Raw genomic sequence first — 6,000 nt, 5'->3', positions numbered from 1 at the left:
AGGAGGCTCATGAACGCGCCCAGAGCCCTTTAATACGCGCAACCTGTCCTCTATCTCTGTCGTCAGTGATCTCTGCAAGAAAGAAGACTGCTATTATTCTAATCAAATCAAATCAAAGTTTATTTGTGACGTGCGCCGAATACAACAGGTGTAGACCTTACAGTGAAATGCTTACTTAAAGGCTCTAACCAATAGTGCAAAAAAGGTATTAGGTGAACAATAGGTAAAATAAATAAAAGAACAGCAAAAAAGACAGGCTAATACAGTAGCGAGGCTATAAAAGTAGCAAGGCTATATACAGAAACCGGTTAGTCAGGCTGATTGAGGTAGTATGTACATGTAGATATGGTTAAAGTGACTAAGCATATATGATGAACAGAGAGTAGCAGTAGCGTAAAAGAGGGGTTGGCTGGTGGTCGGTGGGACACAATGCAGATAGCCCGGTTAGCCAATGTGCGGGAGCACTGGTTGGTCGGCCAAATTGAGGTAGTATGTACATGAATGTATAGTTAAAGTGACTATGCATATATGATAAACAGAGAGTAGCAGCAGTGTATAAAGAGGGGTTGGGGGGGGGCACACAATGCAAATAGCCGGGTAGCCATTTGATTACCTGTTCAGGAGTCTTATGGCTTGGGGGTAAAAACTGTTGAGAAGCCTTTTTGTCCTAGACTTGGCACTCCGGTACCGCTTGCCATGCGGTAGTAGAGAGAACAGTCTATGACTGGGGTGGCTGGGGTCTTTGACAATTTTTAGGGCCTTCCTCTGACACAGCCTGGTGTAGAGGTCCTGGATGGCAGGCAGTTTAGCCCCAGTGATGTACTGGGCCGTACGCACTACCCTCTGTAGTGCCTTGCGGTCAGAGGCCGAGCAGTTGCCGTACCAGGCAGTGATGCAACCAGTCAGGATGCTCTCGATGTTGCAGCTGTAGAACCTTTTGAGGATCTCAGGACCCATGCCAAATCTTTTTAATTTCCTGAGGGGGAATAGGCTTTGTCGTGCCCTCTTCACGACTGTCTTGGTGTGTTTGGACCGTTCTAGTTTGTTGATGATGTGGACACCAAGGAACTTGAAGCTCTCAACCTGCTCCACTACAGCCCTGTTGATGAGAATGGGGGCGTGCTCGGTCCTCCTTTTCCTGTAGTCCAAAATCATCTCCTTAGTCTTGGTTACGTTGAGGGATAGGTTGTTATTCTGGCACCACCCGGCCAGGTCTCTGACCTCCTCCCTATAGGCTGTAGGCTAAGGGGTTATTGTCTGCCCACTAAAATATACATAATACACAGTAATTGTGTTTAACTTTCCACAAATTATGAAATCAAGTGCATCCATTTAGCATAAGCTAAAGGATTGTCAATTTGAGACCAAAATAATTTTCATTATGTGGTGAGATAAGGTGACATAGTTGATAAGCCTTATCGTATCAAGCCAACAACTGCCTGACTTTGGGAGATGACATCATAATATGACTTATTGCAGATGAGCAGCCACCCACGACATTGTTGTTCCTTTAGGCTTTGACGCAGATGCTATTTCTGGTGTCAGATAGCCCTTGGCCCATGTCATTCAAACCCACTCAATACAGCGGAAGAGTTTATGAGTCAAGCTAATCGTTGAGTGAGTGTATCCCAAGTATCCCTATAGGGTCCCGGTCAAAAGTAGTGCACGATATAGGGCATAGGGTGCCATTTGGGACAGTATAGCCTACACTCACCCAGAGTTGGAACATCCTAATTTAAAAATGTAAAAGATCCACCTCTTCACTTCCTCCACATAGATAAAATATCAAATGTGTTAATTTATGCATGGTGGGTAACGTTTTAGCATGCAATGCTAACATTTCACTTCCTCCTTAGTGAATATGCAAACGTGTGTGTTAGTAGCGTGGTTTCCATCCAATTTGCAACAGATTTTCATGCGAATATTCTAAAATCGGCAATAATAAAAAATAAAAAAACGATATGTGCATTTTCCCACCAGCGATGCGTTTCCATCAAACAGACTTTTTACCAGTGGTGGAAAAAGTAAAAAACGTATCCAAAAGTATCCAAATCTCATACTTGAGTAAAAGTAAAGATACCTTAGAAAATTACTCAAGTAAAAGTGAAAGTTACCCAGTAAAATCCTACTTGATTCAAAGTCTAAAAGTATTTGGTTTTAAATATACATAGGTATCAAAAGTTAAAGTAAAAGTATAAATCATTTCAAATTCCTTATATTAAGCAAACCAGACGGAACCATTTTATTATTTAAAAAAATTATAATTTAAGGATAGCAAGGGGCACGCTCCAACACTCAGACATCACGGTATTGATTAGGGGGAAAGTGTACGGTATTGATTAGGGGGAAAGTGTACGGTATTGATTGGGGGGAAAGTGTACGGTATTGATTGGGGGGAAAGTGTACGGTATTGATTGGGGGGAAAGTGTACGGTAGGGATTGGGGGGAAAGTGTACGGTATTGATTGGGGGGAAAGTGTACGGTATTGATTGGGGGGAAAGTGTACGGTAGGGATTGGGGGGAAAGTGTACGGTATTGATTGGGGGGAAAGTGTACGGTAGTGATTGGGGGGAAAGTGTACGGTATTGATTGGGGGGAAAGTGTACGGTATTGATTGGGGGGAAAGTGTACGGTATTGATTGGGGGGAAAGTGTACGGTAGTGATTGGGGGGAAAGTGTACGGTATTGATTGGGGGAAAGTGTACGGTATTGATTGGGGGGAAAGTGTACGGTATTGATTGGGGGGAAAGTGTACGGTATTGATTGGGGGGAAAGTGTACGGTATTGATTGGGGGGAAAGTGTACGGTATTGATTGGGGGAAAGTGTACGGTATTGATTGGGGGGAAAGTGTACGGTATTGATTGGGGGGAAAGTGTACGGTATTGATTGGGGGAAAGTGTACGGTATTGATTGGGGGGAAAGTGTACGGTATTGATTGGGGGGAAAGTGTACGGTATTGATTGGGGGGAAAGTGTACGGTAGTGATTGGGGGGAAAGTGTACGGTATTGATTGGGGGAAAGTGTACGGTAGTGATTGGGGGGAAAGTGTACGGTATTGATTGGGGGGGAAGTGTACGGTATTGATTGGGGGGAAAGTGTACGGTATTGATTGGGGGAAAGTGTACGGTATTGATTGGGGGAAAGTGTACGGTATTGATTGGGGGGAAAGTGTACGGTATTGATTGGGGGGAAAGTGTACGGTATTGATTGGGGGAAAGTGTACGGTATTGATTGGGGGAAAGTGTACCGTATTGATTGGGGGGAAAGTGTACGGTATTGATTGGGGGAAAGTGTACGGTATTGATTGGGGGGAAAGTGTACGGTATTGATTGGGGGGAAAGTGTACGGTATTGATTGGGGGAAAGTGTACGGTATTGATTGGGGGGAAAGTGTACGTTATTGATTGGGGGGAAAGTGTACGGTATTGATTGGGGGAAAGTGTACGGTATTGATTGGCGGGAAAGTGTACGGTATTGATTGGGGGAAAGTGTACGGTATTGATTGGGGGGAAATGTACGGTATTGATGGGGGGAAAGTGTACGGTATTGATTGGGGGGAAAGTGTACGGTATTGATTGGGGGAAAGTGTACGGTATTGATTGGGGGGAAAGTGTACGGTATTGATTGGGGGGAAAGTGTACGGTATTGATTGGGGGGAAAGTGTACGGTATTGATTGGGGGAAAGTGTACGGTATTGATTGGGGGGAAATGTACGGTATTGATTGGGGGGAAAGTGTACGGTATTGATTGGGGGAAAGTGTACGGTATTGATTGGGGGGAAATGTACGGTATTGATTGGGGGAAATGTACGGATTAAAAAGTACATACTTCACCACATTCCTAAAGAAAAGTAAAAGTAAAAGTTGTCGAAAAATATAAATTGTAAAGTACAGATACCCCCCAAAAAACTACTTAAGTAGTACTTTCAAGTATTTTTACTTAAGTACTTGTGCGTGATGAGGCAGTAGTGCTCATAAAAATAACTTTTGCCATTAAATTCCCATGTACTGAATGAAAAATACAAGTTAAATAGGTTTCCATCGCATTTTCAAAACTGTTGCGTTGCATTATATAGCAAATGTGCGCACTCTGGTCTTGGCACATGCGCTCTAGCCAACAGCTCGTAGATATATTGCGGGTAGGCTAGTCTATATGAGATTATTATGGATAAGAGCGTTACACTTGTTTGGACATGTTACCCTTGTTTGGACATGTTACACTTGTTTGGACATGTTACCCTTGTTTGGACATGTTACCCTTGTTTGGACATGTTACCCTTGTTTGGACATGTTACACACGTTTACAATGACAGTAGGCCGTCAAAAAGGAAAGGAGAACCAAGGCACTCGTCATATAATTAATTTAAATGCCTTTATTCGTATGGCACTTGTCAGATTTTTTAATACTTTGTTTCTATTGAACATGCCATACTAATAAAGGCATTTGAATTAATTATATGAATAGTGCCTTGGTCCTTTCTTTTTGATGACCAATTCACCCCCTTTTACCAAAGAGCACCTTCTGTCTACCAAAATGTACTATTGTGTACCTTAGTAGTGCTTCCCTTCCTCCTCTTTCTGACAGGAGGCCGTCGTTGTAAATAAGAATTTGTTCTTAACTGACTTGCCTGGTTTAAATGAAGGTTAAATAATTTGTTTCAATACCAGACATGACCACAAGGTGGGGCTAAATGTAGAGAAGTTGTGGGTCATAGACAACAAGGTGGTTCTATTCTATCTGACTTCCATCAATGGCATTTTCAACATTTAGGCCTTTCAACTGTTTGACTATGTCTATTACCATTATATTTTTTTGTCATTTAAACTACATTTAATTTGATGAATTTACAGGTGCAACTGGTGCTACGCAATACAGTATCTCAGAGGGAGATTGAATGACCTAACCTAACTTTAAACCACAAGTGGACCAATATTTGCCACTCACACCTTCCCCCAACACCAACACCAACACCAGTAGCGTAATGGTTACAAAAGCCAGGAAGGAGAGAAAGCCACAGAGTTTCACCTAGTCAGAGCTCTGAATGTCCCTTTAACCTCCTCTCTCTTTAACTGCCAGTTTCACCTTTACACCTGTGACCACCTTCCTCTCACTCCTTCTAATCTTTCTCACGTCCTCCTTTCTCTCCCACGTATTTTCTTTCTACTCTTTCTGAATAATACACAGTCATATATTTTTCCTATGATACTGAGCTTCAGGGCAGGAAAGGGCTTATTGCATCATTCTCAAACCAATACTAACGCCTTGATTACACCGATAGCGTCATTGAACAAAATAGTACGCAGCATCATCTAGTTATGTATACAACAAAAATGTAACATTCACCTTCTGCTACCATTTCTGTCAAGCCGTCTACGCATACAGTTTGAAGCGTATGTTGGATAAATCCAATTTATACATCACACAGAACGCACCGCAACTGCCTCTGCAACGCAATGCTGCAAGGTAATCACAGGGTTTCATTGGAAATGAATGTAATTCTTGTGTACCAAAATGTAATGACGCTGTCGGTGTGATCGAAGCATAAGACCAATAGAAATGGGGGGGGGGGGGGGGGAATAAAAGGAAATGCCAATACTCCACAACAGCGCCTGTTCCTTCTTCTCAAGATTTCACAGAAACAGTGTTGTTTGATATCCAAATATCTTATTGTCTGGAATGGCCTTCCATCTTTCAATTTCCCCTTTTGGTTTTAATGCGGTTTTATGTTTTACTTCCCTGTCTTAAGGTCAACTCTCCTTCATGGTATTTTTCAGCTAATAAAGTGACTTTCACGTGATATTGACAAAAACTTTCTTTGGTCATTGGAAGTACCTTTAATATCATATTTGACTGTTTCATATGATATGGGAATGTTTCTGTATAAAAAAAAATCAGTGTTGAGGCTATAAGCAGCTGACAGTTATGTACAGTACATGATTTTAAGACCAACTTTTAAGTAGAGATTGAATAATACGACACACAAAAAAGCTCTGATGGTTC

The sequence above is a fragment of the Salvelinus alpinus genome, chromosome 26 (genome assembly GCF_045679555.1).
Source record: "Salvelinus alpinus chromosome 26, SLU_Salpinus.1, whole genome shotgun sequence".
Classification (NCBI taxonomy): Eukaryota; Metazoa; Chordata; class Actinopteri; order Salmoniformes; family Salmonidae; genus Salvelinus; species Salvelinus alpinus.
The sequence above is the reverse complement of the archived record's forward strand: the minus strand, read 5'-3'. Positions refer to the sequence as shown.